Source organism: Cannabis sativa, chromosome X (genome assembly GCF_029168945.1).
Source record: "Cannabis sativa cultivar Pink pepper isolate KNU-18-1 chromosome X, ASM2916894v1, whole genome shotgun sequence".
In the NCBI taxonomy this organism is placed as follows: domain Eukaryota; kingdom Viridiplantae; phylum Streptophyta; class Magnoliopsida; order Rosales; family Cannabaceae; genus Cannabis; species Cannabis sativa.
In genome coordinates, this window is record NC_083610.1 from 2,722,242 (window position 1) to 2,738,076 (window position 15,835).

General features: G+C 38.2%; 1 non-coding gene across 1 annotated transcript; it reads left to right on the plus strand.

Moving 5' to 3' along the window:
• The first annotated feature begins 14,152 nt into the window (after positions 1-14,152).
• LOC133032880 (small nucleolar RNA R71) lies at positions 14,153-14,259 on the plus strand. Its single transcript, XR_009685465.1, has one exon. It is a non-coding gene; the product is annotated as a small nucleolar RNA R71 (small nucleolar RNA).
• Positions 14,260-15,835: the final 1,576 nt, after the last annotated feature.

The following is a 15,835-nucleotide window of genomic DNA, read 5'->3' on the forward strand; positions in this document are numbered from 1 at the left end:
CGTAACTTTGGTCAATTACTTACAAAAATAACAACTTACCCTACAAACCAACGCAAATATTTTTAACGTGCTTTGCACTCACTCGCACGCACCTTGAAAAAACTTTCTAAGAGATCACTCATCTTAAGATTGCTCTAAGTCATCAAGCACGCTTAATTTTAGAGTTCTTAAGCGAATATGGATCTTATTGATATATGTAGTACTCATCAATCCATTTATCCTTACAAATCACAGGACTCTAATTGTCACAATCACCTCATATGGGGACCGACATCCTTAGCAATTGTACTTTTAGTTGGGTCAAGGCTCTGATACCATTTGTAATGCCCATGATTCACCTGGGTAGTCACATACCTACTTAATGTACACGAGTACACTACTTGCTGCTTCTGACTGACTCTGTAAACCAACACAAATTTTTCTAATGTGATTTGTCTTTACTCGCATACTTTGAGAAAATTTCTCAAGAGATTGTCCATTCTAAGATTGCTCCAAGTCAAACACGCTTAATTTTAGAGTTCTTAAGTTATGGGCTACCGAAAAAAAAATACATCTTGGTGATATCTTTCTTCATGGACAATTAAAAACTCAATATTTCTCCATTTTTTTTAATTTGGTTTGAGTTATCACTACTTTAATTAAAATACTAGTCATTCAACTACAAAAAAAAATGTTAAGAGATATCTTAATAAGGTGCCAAGCATATACTTGTAATTAATGTACACATATATTTATGATCTAAATAACAATTCCCATTCCAACATACTAACAATTATTGTGTAATAATCTATTAAAGCACCAACTAAAAAGGACAAGGCTTGCATGACTTTATTATTATATAACCAACCATATATATCCACTTGTGTGGTGATAGTTATTAGTAGGAGTAGTACAATGGGATTAACTATAACATGTCATCTCTCATTTTATGCACTGAGATCTCCCTTTAATTATTTTTGGTCTTGTACGTAGTTAGTACATAAATATTTAAATATGTGTGTTTATATTATAACAACAATACACTGTACTTGTATAATATTACACTCACAACTTTGATCTGATGTGTACACATAAATTTGACACACAGTAAAAAATAATTTCAAATATTCATGTTTATTTAGATCGTACTTTTTAAAATATTAACAGCTAATTGATAATTGATAATATAGTCTATAAGGTTTTTTGTACTATATAGTATATATATATACACTCATTATTTTATTTTTTATATTTTTTATAAAGAACACACCAACCCAAAAGGAGTATAGGTAGTGTTTTTCATGCATTGCTTTATTATTATTAGTAGGAATAACCTTGACTTTTTGTTAATTATTAACTTCTCCGAAAGTCAAGATTTTGGACCCACGACGACTTTTTTTCATCTGTCATTTTAGGCACACATATATAACACCTTTCCTCTAGTTCATATATAAATATGTGTGTTCATAACAGCAGGTAATAAATATAGGGGCAACATATTCAAATCTATCCAATAATTATAGACAACAGTCCAATCAAATTATAAATATATAGTAGAATAGGATTGAATTGGATTAAAAATGAATTGTTACATTTTAGTACTTATGCTGAATTGGTTATTAGATGACACTTTTAAAATCTAATTAAAAATCGACTTAATTTAATTAGATACAATATTCATTAAAAAAGATATTATATATTTAGTTATATAAAACAAAATTATATTTATCAACTGATTTGATGAAAAAAGTCTTTACTTCTTGAAAAACCGCGCGTGTTTTTGCAAATGTCAGTTATATATAAGAAAATATAAAAACTGTAAGCGTTTGAAGCAGTAGAAAGTAATTCTGCTACAGCAAAACTGAACAGGCAGAATAAAAAATATTTGCAGAAAAATAAATAACTTGACACAAGAGATTTATACGTGGTATCAGTGTTCTCACGAACACTCCTAGTCCACGGGGCCACGCCCAGAGAATGAAATCAATTAATAAAGTATCAAAATTACAAAGACAATTGACTTAAACAAGTTTAGACTCCCTCTAAAGTATTGTCGCAATCCTTTGTAATCAACTTTATGAATCTGACTTCTTGAAACACCTTCAAGCCCGAACTCCCTTCGTCTTTGAAGTGTGAGTGCTTACTTCGTCCCGAAGTAAGGCTTCAACAAGTCTTCTCCCGAAGACCAAGTGCTTACTTCCTCCCGAAGTAAGGCTTTATCAAGTCTTCTCCCGAAGACCAATCTCTTGTTCAGTCAAGTAGTTCTTCACAACCTCTAGGATAGAGTAAGAACAGAAATAGAACAACTAGAACCTAGATGAACAACTAGGCTCTCACAAAACAAAGAAACACTCTCTTCTCTCAAAAGATAAATATGCAAAAAATGAATAATGGAAGAGGTGATTCGAATGGTTGCTCTCTAGGCTCTATTTATAGAACATAGAAACCAAAGAGGCAGCCACAAGTTCGAATCTACAGCTGTACAAAAACTTTCCTAAGAAAACACGATCTGCTACATCAGAATCGGATGCTGACGCAGCAGATCTGACCAGAAACGGGAAACTTACTAAAATCGGGTCCGATCTTCTATCAATGCTTGATTCCTACCAAAAACAGATTAGATATTCTGATTGTATCAAGATACAATCGAAATTAATAAGGAAAATGCAATAATCAAAGTTTCCCTAAAAAAAGACCAACTTTCCAAAAGAGAATTCCTTCTCTTTTGAGAAGATTTCAACAAAGGAAAGTTTAGCTGAAAGTGCAACTTTCCAAACAAGGAAAAGAGCAACTACAATCCGAATTTATAAGGCAAGAAATCGAATATGAATGCATAGCAATCTTACCATAAATGGAAAAATTATTTTGTCACCTAACTTGCCAAAAAAAGACTTTACAATCTCCCCCTTTGGCACTTTAGATGAACAAAATAATTTTTAACATAAAGTACCTGCAAGGCAAAGTTAGCAAGAGCAAAAGATACTACTCCCCCTGAGTAACACAATCGAATAACACAAAGAAACCAAAAACATTCTAACTTTAAAAGATATGTTCACAAGTACTAACCAACCACAACTCCCCCTGGAAAAAGGGTCCAGAGTTGGGCAACAAACAAATTAAAAATAAATATCTCTCCCCCTTTTTGTTTATCTGAGTGCCAAAGTAAACAAAGAAGAAAAATAGATATAAGTTCAATCAAAAAACAAAGGAGAAATAACTTAGTCTCGGTAGAGTTTAATCAAAGAAGATAGTTGCTTGGACATCTCATGATGGACTTCTTCCATTGCTCCAAGGCGATTATGCACATTCTGAAGTTCAGACTTGACTTCCAGGAGTTCTGCTGCAGCAGAACTTGAACTTGCAGCAGTAGAAGCAGCAGCAGCACCAGCCTTTGGTCGTTTTTGAAAAACACCATCAAAGTATTCAGAGGGCTGGAATGTAGGTCCACTGATGGGAGGCTCAAGTGTTTCATGTGATTGGGCCACATTCTTCTGAGAAGATAAAACCTTATAAATTAGATTTGGAAACACAAGTTTAAAGGTTGGCTTTTTACCTCTTCGGAAGGAGACAATTTGGTTCAGAATGTGGGAGGCCAAATCAATGGAAGTTCCAAAAGTGATGCGGTATAAGAGTGAAGCCACATCTTGAGATACCAAGGTCTTGTTTGAATTTGGAACCCAATTGCTTAAGGCAAACCGCATAAGAGAAGCATGAGCAAAAGTGAGGTGAGTGATTCGAAGACTCTCCCCTGGTTTCAACTCTCAACGAGCACCCGTGAGTTCAGAGTGCATCAACTCATGATCCATGGACATCACTGCATTGGATACATTCTCGGGCAATTGCAAAGCTTGAGCAATATCCTTTTCAGAAAAAGAGAACCAATGACCCCTAACATAAACTCTTCGATAAAGTCTAGAATTCTCATCAAGGAAATCATCAGTGAGATTAGCATAAAAATCCTTAACAATGTTTGCAATGTATCCAATGAAACCAGTAAGAGTATTTTCCCATTGATGAAATTGAATAAACTTAACAATACCATAAACACGATGAGCATGCAAGTCATAGTTCCTCTCACTTTTAAACTTACGGTTTGCATATAGATTCCAGTCACGTTCATTGTCACGATAATAAAATCGAGGACAGCCAGAAAGAGAGGAAGGGACATTACCAGATGAAGGATCTTCCAAGGGCTGCTTGCCTTTGGCAGCAGCAGAGGCCTTTGCTGCAGAAGCAGATTTTAGTCGAGGAAGCTCTGGCTCTAGTTCTGTGTCCTCACTGTCCTTCTCAGAGTGAAGAGACACTGATTTGCTTGAAGAAACTTCCATTGGATCCTCTTCTTCTGAACTGGAACTTGATGAGGCCGAGGGTGGATTAGTCTTGAGTTTCTTCTTGGCTGGAGGGACTGACTTCTCACGAGATTGAGAGGCTCCAAGTTCCTTCTCAGCAGAGGCTTGCTGGGCTCGAGTTCGAGTAGAAGGGCCTGTTGGAGTGGAGCCAGGCATTGATGCAGCACGAGGTGGAACTGCCAATGGAGGAGGAGATTCCTTTGAAGATTCAGACGAGGAAGTCCAGGTGCGAATGGGTCTTACCGATTTGCGAGCAACTTGCTTGGGTGGACGTTTTGGCTTCTCGGTTTGAGATTCACGCTGGGGAAGCGATGAATCTCCAGGCTTTGCAACAGCAGGAGGATGAACTGAGGCAGTAGGGGGTGCATTGGAAGGAGTTGCAACGGTTTCTTCTAACTTTTTAGTGTGCCCTAGATTCTTTGTTCTCACCATTTTTGGATCTTAAAGAGAAGATGAATAGAGACAATACAAGAAACAAGAAAAAGTGTTCGGGTAGGTGGTGAGTTAAATGACAAAGATTGGTTTATATAAACTTGGAAGCAAGACAAGAAAATGAAACCAAATTTGAAAATTTAAATGGTAACCTGTTTACTACGCAAGTGTACGTATCAAGTAGTATCTCACGCAAGTGAGGTCGAACCACAGGGAATTGGATTAAGTACTACTAAACTATACTTATGATTCTATTCGGTAAAATAATAAGTTTGCAATTTAAAAGTAAATAACTCAGAAAATTAAAGAGAAAATAGACGACGATTAATCAAGATGAGAGATTAGGGAGGTGAATCCTGTTGATAAGCTACCTATGTTAATACCTAATTGCTATCCTTATCTCAATGTGAATGACAGATTATAAATTAACCTAACTCTTTTCAGATCTTTTAGGTTCTAAATCTTATGTTCTCTAATTAACTTCTTAATTAAATCAACATAAAATCAGCATTACGCAATAATCTATTAGTCACTGAGGCTATGTAAATACTTTCGTTTTACATCAGAACCTAGACTATCCAAATTTTAGCATTCTCAATTCTCACTCTTCAGATTTCGAATTGAGATCATTAAACATGTAAAAGTTGATCAAGCTTGCACATGGAATTAAACACAAATTAAGATAGTATTCACACATAAGATGAAGGAATGACAATTATTTATTAACTAGGCATAAACTTAAACAACAATCATCATCCTCCCTTATTGGGAAATTTAGTTCATAATCACTCTAAAAACATCCATGATTAATTCAGAAATAAAAACAAACATAAAGAAGAATAAAAAGGGTAAAAGAAAGAAACTAGAAGGTGGTATCGCTCCGGGTCTTCAAGATAGCTTCCTCTCCACTTGCCTCCACTATTAAGTCTGTTTTTGCTTCGTTCTGACCTTCAATGTCGTATTCCTTATATAGGGATGAGTGGTGTGCCTCCAATTGAGAGAAAAATCAAAATTAGGTCAAATCTGCGATTTCCGTACCTAGTCGCGACTAGCATTTAAGCTGGTCGCGACTACAGGCAAAACTCGAAAAAATTGAGTTTCTGCCAAATTCTCGAAGTCGCGACCAGGGTCGCGACCAGGAAAAAGGGTCGCGACCTGGCTCTCTGGAGGTCGCGACTACTGATGCGCCTGGAGCCGAATTTTCCAATTTTTTCCAAGTTTGTCCCAGTTTTTCGCCATTTGACTGAATTCGAACTTTAACACCCCAGGAACCTGAAATAATGAAAATCAAGCGTAAAACTGCTCCAAAAAACACCAACAGACGAGATAATGCTAACTTTAAAGACCCGAAATATAGGTTAATTATAACCTAACAAAATCCCCCAAACTAGATTCTTACTCGCCCCCGAGTAAGATAAAAGAAAAAACTAACTACGCTATCAGATAATTACTACGCTGCTGACTCATGCTCTGTTTTCTTCCTTGCATAAACTAGAATTTTGATCCTACTAACTCTAACAATTAACTCGGATGCTCAATTAATAACACTATGTACAACTGCAACAATCTACTCAAATGTGAAACATTGTTATAAAGGTTTTACTCTTTCCATTAATTCCACAATCCGATAACTCATAAGCTTGCATGCTTACCTTTCTCCACTAATGTTGACAGTATTCTTTGGAATCATTAGGTCTTTTCAAGGCTTAGGTAGTATGGCTCAGATATTCAGGGATAGGCAAAAGACAATTTTGGCTCAAGATATCATAAGCACACAAACAGAACCCCCAAGCTTTTTACTTTTCTTTTTCTAAAACCCTATACTGTCCCCAAATTTACCAAGATTGAGAGAAGATATATTTATTATTTTCCAACATCACTGAAATCATATTCTTTACTTTTTTTTCAATGCTTTTTTTTTTTTTTTTTTCAGTGACATTGAATTACACAATTTTTCTTTTTTTTCTTTTCTTTCTTCTCCATCTTACAAAATTTTTTCTCCCTCTCACTATTTCGTCACACTAAATGTTTCTTTTCCCCCAAACTAATCATATAGCTTATGATATCATGGATAATCATGGTGAGAACAAAAATTAATAGTGTGGTTGCAAAATTTCAAAATCAGTGGGTGAAAACACAACAGGTTAAGGCTCAAAAGGGTAACTAGGGATACACATTATGGTAGGCTTGAAAGGCTCAAACTATCCAACAAATGCCTAAGTCATATTCCAATTGAACACTATCAAGGATTTCGCCTCAAAAGAATAAACATGCAAGTTCTAAGCTATCCTGTTAATCTTACCACAAACCATAATAAAACAGTTATAACAATTTTCACAAATTGAGTATTCGCAGAAAAACACAGGTTTCTAAGCATCCAAACTAATCCAAAGAGTTAACAAAATCAAGCACACAGTTATTTTACAGTTTCAGATCACATCACACTAATCAGCAGTATACAACTATCATCAAGCTTATTGCCATTCCTTAACTAAAGCAAAAAAAACTAAAAACAGAAAATTAAAATGCAGAAATTAAAGTGCAGAATTTAAAAATTTTTTAAGTCTCTCCCCCCAAACTAAATATTACATTGTCCCCAATGTATACAGTAATATGCAGAGAGAAGAAACTTACCTGAGACCCTTTCAGAAAGGGTTGGGTGGTGGCGGCTGGTCATAGGGATAGAACCGAGGAGGTTGTGCCAAGTAGTTCGGGTCATCAATCCCAATGTTCATTCTGTTGATAAGAGAGTTGAGTTGCTGAACTTGTCCCTCATCATAGATACTCCTCTGCACCATGTATTGTTGCATGTGGTTGTTCTGCTGAATTATATAACTCAGCTGTGCATGAGTGTATTGTGTTGTAGGATCGATGGGCCCAGGCAATTGTAGTGGTTGCTCCTCTTCTTCTTCAACACTAGGCTCACGTTGCCGCCTACGCCATTGCGGTGCATCAGGTGGTGGCTGGCCATAGGGGTGTGGCTCTTTCAGCCTGTTGACAAAGGCGATGTCCATCTTGCGAAGTGGCAACACCGTGTTGTCATACTCTAACTGGGGAACTTCATATGCCCCGCAGAGTTCTGTGATAACTCCTGCCAAACCAAAACCACCTCCCGTGGCTCCTTGCACGATTTGGTCAATGCTTTGCCTTATGACTTGTCCAATGTTAATGTTGTACCCCTTCATTATGGCGTACACATATTTCAGGCGATCCATTTGGATATCGGAAAAATGCTTGTTGGGCACTAACCGAGCACTCACAAAGTACAGCCATGTTTTTGCCACCGGGTTCAGCTCACACCGGTATAGAATATTGGGCGACCCCTCGGTGCCATCATTGTCATGGAACCTCAACCCAGGAAATCCCACTGTCTCGGCTACATCCACCATATCAAACTGCTCTTCCTCCTCAATAATTCGGAGGCGTTGTTCCTCCCTAGTGTAATCTGGGACAGAGAACATCACATTCAATGCATCAGCTGTGGCGGGAACTTTCTTTCCACGCACCTTCACTTCCCCATTCTGGCGGTCGAGCCAATTCGCAAGGAATTCACAGGCCATAGTAACATTAGCCCGACCCCGAGTATCCACAAAGCTTCCCCACTTCATCCTTTCAATTTGCGCTCTGATTGTTTCAAACCGAGGTTGGCGCCTCAAGGGATTTTCCGGGAATTCAATACCCTGATCTTCAATATAAGCCCTATTCTTCAACCTTACAAAGCGATTGTGGGCCTCGATACTTCCAAAGCGGGTTCTATCAAAACCCGTTGGTGGTGGGTTTGAAGACGAACCTTCCTCAACATTCCTAGTCCTCTTTGGTGCCATTTTTTTCTTATTTTTTCTTTTTTTTTTCGAATTTTTTTTCTGAAACTTTTTTTTTTTAAAAAAAAATTGGGCAGCACTTCCCCTTAAATTTTCTCTATCCCAAAAATTAAAATTCACTCAAACAATATTCTTAAACACTCAATACCACAATACAATAATAACAACCCAATATAATCAATATTTTTGCACCACACACATTTATATCACTCAAAATCTAAAAAAATAATCAAATTCTTTAAAGAATGAAGAAAGTGATACTTACAAACCCGAAAAAGCTTTACTCCACCTCCATTGTTGAATGTTCTTGAAAGCTTGAGGTTGAAGGTGAAAACAATGGTGATTTTTGGATTTGGGTTATTTTTTTGGTGTGGGTTTTGATGATATGTGTAGATTGTTGAGTGAAATTGGGTTATTGAATAGATTGGGTTTAAGAAATTTGAGAAAAGATGAAAAGATTGAAGATTGGAGATGAAAAATTGAATTTTTGAGATGGAAAAAGGGTAGGGTCGGCTGAGAGGATTTGAAATTTGAATTTTGTTGGTGTAGGGTTGAATGAGGGGGAAAGTGTGAATTTATAGAAATTTTGGTGAGCAAGTCGCGACTTGGCCTAAGGCTAGTCGCGACTTGCTCACGATAAAATTTCCTGCCTCTCTGGAAAATCAGGAAGTCGCGACTAAGGTCGCAACTTGGAAAATAGGTCGCGACTAGGCCAAAGGCTAGTCGCGACTACTGGGCTCAGGTCGAATTTTTTTTTTTCACGCTTTTCACGATTCAATTAAAAAGAAAGAATGTCTGGTACTAATCTAAAAATTGAAAATATTAACAATACTAAAACATACTAAAACATAATCAAAAGTCTAACGAAAAATAATACTTGGGTTGCCTCCCAGAAGCGCTGTCTTTATCGTCATACAGCTGGACGCTGAGCCTTGCACTTCAAAGTGGCGCCAAGATCATGGCGGACTTGGCTTGGTCAAACTGACCTCCCAAGTAGAGCTTTAAACGCTGTCCATTAACTTTGAAAGTTGTTGGACTTTCACCTTTTAACTCCACCGCTCCATAAGGAAACACCTTGACCACCGTGAATGGTCCCGACCACCTTGATTTCAACTTTCCAGGAAACAGTTTCAGCCTTGAATTAAAGAGTAACACTTGCTACCCTGGTTGAAACTCTTTCCGTATTAGACCTTGATCGTGCCACTTTTTAGTTCTCTCCTTGTATATCTTTGCGTTTTCATAGGCTTCGTTCCGAAACTCATCTAGCTCATTCAGCTGTAACAGTCTTTTCTCCGCTGCAGCTTTTAGTTCCATGTTAAGAGTCTTCATGGCCCAAAAAGCTCTATGCTCTAACTCCACCGGTAAATGACAAGCCTTTCCAAACACCAACCGATATGGGGACATGCCAATCGGTGTTTTGAAAGCAGTTCTGTATGCCCACAATGCGTCATCTAATTTTCTTGACCAATCTTTCCTTGATCTTTGCACTGTTTTCTCTAGAATCATCTTAATCTCCCGGTTAGAAATTTCAGCTTGGCCATTACTTTGGGGATGGTATGGTAAAGCAGTTCGATGTCGGACACCATATCTTGAAAGAAGTGCTTCAAACTGCTTGTTACAAAAGTGACTCCCTTCATCGCTTACTATTGCTCGAGGAGTACCAAACCGAGTAAAAATGTTCTTTTGTAAGAAGCGGAGAACTGTCTTTCCATCATTTTGAGGTGTAGCTGAAGCTTCGACCCATTTAGACACATAATCAACAGCCAAAAGAATGTACTGATTGCTAAAGGATGAAGGAAAAGGACCCATAAAGTCTATTCCCCACACATCAAACAATTCAACTTCTAAAATTCCTGTTAAAGGCATCTCGTTTCTTCTTGAGATATTACCTGTTCGTTGACAACGATCACATGCCTTTACAAAAGTAGTAGCATCCTTGAATAGCGTTGGCCGAAAGAATCCACTTTGCAACACCTTTGCAGCTGTTCTATTTCCACTAAAATGTCCCCCACATGGTAAAGCATGACAGTGATTTAGGATAGAATACATCTCCTCTTCAGGCACACATCTCCTTATTATCTGATCAGCGCAGTGCTTGTAGAGGATTGGTTCTTCCCAATAGTAATGTTTCACCTCAGAAAAGAATTTCTTCAATTGTTGACGCGTAAGCTCGGGTGGAGTTATTTTTGCAGCCAAGAAATTAACATAGTCAGCGTACCACTGCATTCACATCAGGTTTTCCCTCACACTAAAGAGTTGTTCATCAGGAAATTGCTCATTTATTTGTACCTCCTTTGTATTCTGACTCTCTTGCAGCTCTAATCTTGACAAGTGGTCTGCTACCAGGTTTTCGGTGCCGTTTTTATCTTTTATCTCTAAGTCGAACTCTTGAAGTAAAAGTACCCACCGAATCAGTCTTGGTTTTGCGTCCTTCTTGGTCATAAGGTATTTGATTGCTGAATGATCTGTGTAGACAATTACCTTATTTCCAATCAGGTAGGGTCGAAATTTGTCACAAGCAAACACTATTGCCAGTATTTCTTTCTCTGTAGTGGCGTAATTTAATTGAGCATCATTCAGAGTTCTACTAGCATAGTAGATTGTGTGAAATACTCTGTCAACTCTCTGACCCAAAACCGCTCCAATGGCATAGTCACTTGCGTCACACATCAATTCAAACGACAATTCCCAATTTGGTGAAGTTACTATCGGTGCTGTAATCAATCTCTCCTTTAAAATCTTGAAAGCTTTTAAACAATCTTCTCCAAACTCAAATGGAACTCCATTTACAAGTAAGCTAGATAAAGGTTTTGAGATTTTGGAGAAGTCCTTGATAAATCTGCGGTAGAAGCCAGCATGTCCTAGGAAACTCCTCACTCCTTTTACAAAAACTGGAGGTGGAAAATTTTCTATTGTTGAAACCTTTGCCTTATCCACCTCAATTCCTGCCTTTGAAATTTTGTGCCCAAGAATAATTCCTTCTGTTACCATAAAGTGGCACTTCTCCCAGTTTAACAGCAAGTTAGACTTCTCGCACCTTGTTAGCACTTTTTCCAGATTTTCCAAACAATGATCAAAGGAAGAACCAACACTGAGAAATCATCCATAAAAATTTCAATACAAGATTCAATCAAATCTGAAAAGATAGCCATCATACACCTTTGAAAAGTAGCAGGGGCGTTGCACAAGCCGAAGGGCATTGTTCTGAAAGCAAAGGTACCATAGGGACATGTGAAAGTAGTCTTCTCCTGATCTTCAGGTGCTATAGCTATCTGGTGGTATCCAGAATATCCATCAAGAAAACAGTAATATTCTTGCCCCGCTAATCTGTCTAGCATTTGATCAATGAAGGGCAAAGGGAAGTGATCTTTTCTTGTTGCTTTGTTAAGTTTCCTATAATCGATGCAGATCCTCCAACCAGTGACTGTTCTTGTAGGAATCAACTCATTCTTTTCATTCTTGATCACCGTCATTCCACCTTTCTTCGGGACCACTTGCACCGGGCTAACCCACTTACTATCTGAAATAGGATAAGCAACTCCAGCATCCAACCACTTACTTCTTTTCTGACAACTTCTTTCATGGGTGGATTGAGTCTTCATTGAGCATCAATAGTTGGTTTGGCATTGTCTTCCATGAGAATTCGATGCATCACTGTTGAAGGACTGATTCCTTTGACATCACCTAGTGTCCAAGCGATGGCCTTGTTATGAGCTCGAAGTACCCTCAAAAGTCTATCAGTTTCCACATCAGAGAGAGAAGCTGAAACAATAACTGTCAGCTTTTTATCTTGACCCAAAAACTGATACCTCAAGTGACTAGGAAGCACCTTCAATTCAAGTTCTGGAGGCTTTTCAGTAGATGGCTTTAGCTCTTTTGGAACTGCTCCCAATTCCTCAAAATATCTTCTGTTCAAAGGCCCATAGGAATCGAGCCACTTCACATACCCCATGATCTCTTGTCCTTCTTGCTCCGTCAATTCATCTTCAGTTAGACTTAGTTCAAGAGGATCATCTAGCAGCTTTTTCTCACTCACCATTTCATCAATCAAGTCAATGAAGAAACAGTTATCACTTGCCTTTGGGTACGTCATAGCCTTTAGCACATTAAAGACCACTTCTTCTCCTTGGACTCTCAGCTTTAATTCACCCTTCTGAACATCGATCAAGGCTTGGCCAGTTGCCAAGAATGGTCTCCCAAGAATAATTGGGACATTTCTATCTTCTTCCATATCCAAAATGATGAAATCAGCTGGAAAGATGAACTTGTCAACCTTAACTAACACATCCTCAATGACTCCTCTAGGATGGGCTAGTGATCGGTCCGCCAATTGGAGAGTTACTGTTGTTGGCTTTGCTTCACCCAACTGCAATCTTTTAAACACTGATAGAGGCATCAAGTTAATGCTGGCTCCCAAGTCACAAAGTGCATTTATTCCCTCAATTTTCCCAATAGTATAAGGAATAGTGAAACTCCCTTGATCTCTGAGTTTAGGAAGGAGTTTCTTCTGTAGGATGGCGCTGCACTCTTCAGTTAGAGCCACTGTCTCATAATCCTCCATCTTTCTCTTCTTTGACAGGATTTCCTTCATAAACTTCATATAACTTGGCATCTGCTCTAAAGCTTCAGCAAAGGGAATGTTAATGTGAAGTCTTTTGAAAACTTCCAGGAATTTGGTGAACTGCTTGTCTAAGCTTGACTTTCTAAGCCTTTGAGGGTATGGTATTTTTACATGGTGATCACTATTAGTTGGTGGAGACTGCTGTGGTTCGACTTTCAGTAGCCTTCGTTGAAGTGGGTGTTGGGGTTGACATTTGTTGCTCTTCATTCTCCTTTTCTCCATTCACTAGTTGTGGCATTTTAGGACCATCATAATTTTTACCGCTTCTCAGGGTAATTGCCTTGCAGTTTTCCTTGGGGTTTACTTCAGTTGTGCTAGGCAAATTCCCTTGAGGACGGGTTGCTACTTGAGTTGCTAGTTGGCCCATCTGTGTCTGCAGGTCTTTGATTGAAGATCTAGTTTCAGTCATGAATTGAAGCAGTAAATCTGTCTGCAAACTAGAATTTCCACCAGAGGTTTGTTGCTGATTAAACTGTTGATTCTGATTCTGGTTCTGATTTCGTTGCTGATAGAACCCACTGTTTCTTCGGTTATTACCCTGGTTGAACCCATAGTTGTTGTTGTTGTTCTGTGAATAATTTCCAATGGCTTTAGCTTCATCCATTGGCAAATCATCCACATCAGCTTGACACTCTGAAAAATGATGACTTCCTCCACAAAGCTCACAAACAACTTGGGCTTGTTTAGCTTGCCCTGCAATTAGCTTTGTCAATGGCTCAACCTGTGCTGTCAACTTTGTGATGGCATCAACCTCTAACACACCAGCTACCTTCTTTGATTGACTCCTTTCAGTTGGCCACTGCTGATTGTTTAGAGCCATCTCCTCCAATAGATCATAAGCCTCATTAGCACTCTTCCTCATAAAGGCTCCTCCAGCTGCTGCATCAATTATAGTTCTAGTGTTTCCTACCAACCCATTGTAAAAGTTGTGGACCAGCATCCACTTCTCTATACAATGATGAGGGCACTTTCTGATCAGATCTTTAAACCTCTCCCAAGCCTCATGGAGAGATTCATTATCTTGTTGGCAAAAGTTATTGATTTCTCCTCTCAGCTTTGCAGACTTGGCTGGAGGAAAGAACTTTGACAAGAATTTCGTTGCCAGATCATTCCAGGTGGCGATAGAGTTTGGTGGCAAGGAGTTTAGCCAACTCTTGGCTCGTTCTCTAAGAGAGAATGGGAACAGTCTCAGTCGAATAGCATCATCACTAACTCCATTAACTTTAAAAGTTTCACAAAGTTCCATGAAGTTAGAGAGATGCAGGTTAGGATCTTCAGAAGGGAGGCCACCAAAGCGGGCGAAGACTGCACCATTTGAAGTATGGCAGGTTTGGTCTCAAAGTTATTTGCATCCACTGCCGGTGGCCTGATACACGACTGCACTCCCGTCAAAGTAGGGAGAATGTAATCTCTCAAGCTGCGGCCATTAGCTTGATCTTCTACTGCGCCACCATTATTACCGTTATTGCCTCCATTGTTTGCAGCATTGGCAGCCATGATTTCTGAAGTTTCGGCGATTCTTTGAAACTCCCTCTTGCCTCTTGTTCTTTCGGTTTCTCCTACAAGTTTTCTCGATTTCGGGATCAACTGGTAATATCACAGCTTGTCCTTGACGGCGCATACACTTATGATTCCTGAAATAGATAGCGAAAATATTGCAAGAAAAAGGTTAGAAAAATCAGCAAGAGAAAATATACCAAAGTAGAAGTTAGTATAATTTTGTGTAATATTAATCTTTAAATAATTCCCCGGCAACGGCGCCAAAAACTTGTTACGAAAATTATGTTTACTACGCAAGTGTACGTATCAAGTAGTATCTCACGCAAGTGAGGTCGAACCACAGGGAATTGGATTAAGTACTACTAAACTATACTTATGATTCTATTCGGTAAAATAATAAGTTTGCAATTTAAAAGTAAATAACTCAGAAAATTAAAGAGAAAATAGACGACGATTAATCAAGATGAGAGATTAGGGTGGTGAATCCTGTTGATAAGCTACCTATGTTAATACCTAATTGCTATCCTCATCTCAATGTGAATGACAGATTATAAATTAACCTAACTCTTTTCAGATCTTTTAGGTTCTAAATCTTATGTTCTCTAATTAACTTCTTAATTAAATCAACATAAAATCAGCATTACGCAATAATCTATTAGTCACTGAGGCTATGTAAATACTTTCGTTTTACATCAGAACCTAGACTATCCAAATTTTAGCATTCTCAATTCTCACTTTTCAGATTTCGAATTGAGATCATTAAACATGTAAAAGGTGATCAAGCTTGCACATGGAATTAAACACAAATTAAGATAGTATTCACACATAAGATGAAGGAATGGCAATTATTTATTAACTAGGCGTAAAATTAAACAACAATCATCATCCTCCCTTATTGGGAAATTTAGTTCATAATCACTCTAAAAACATCCATGATTAATTCAGAAATAAAAACAAACATAAAGAAGAATAAAAAGGGTAAAAGAAAGAAACTAGAAGGTGGTATCGCTCCGGGTCTTCAAGATAGCTTCCTCTCCACTTGCCTCCACTATTAGGTCTATTTTTGCTTCGTTCTGACCTTCAATGTCGTATTCCTTATAGAGGGATGAGTGGTGTGCCTCCAATTGAGAGAA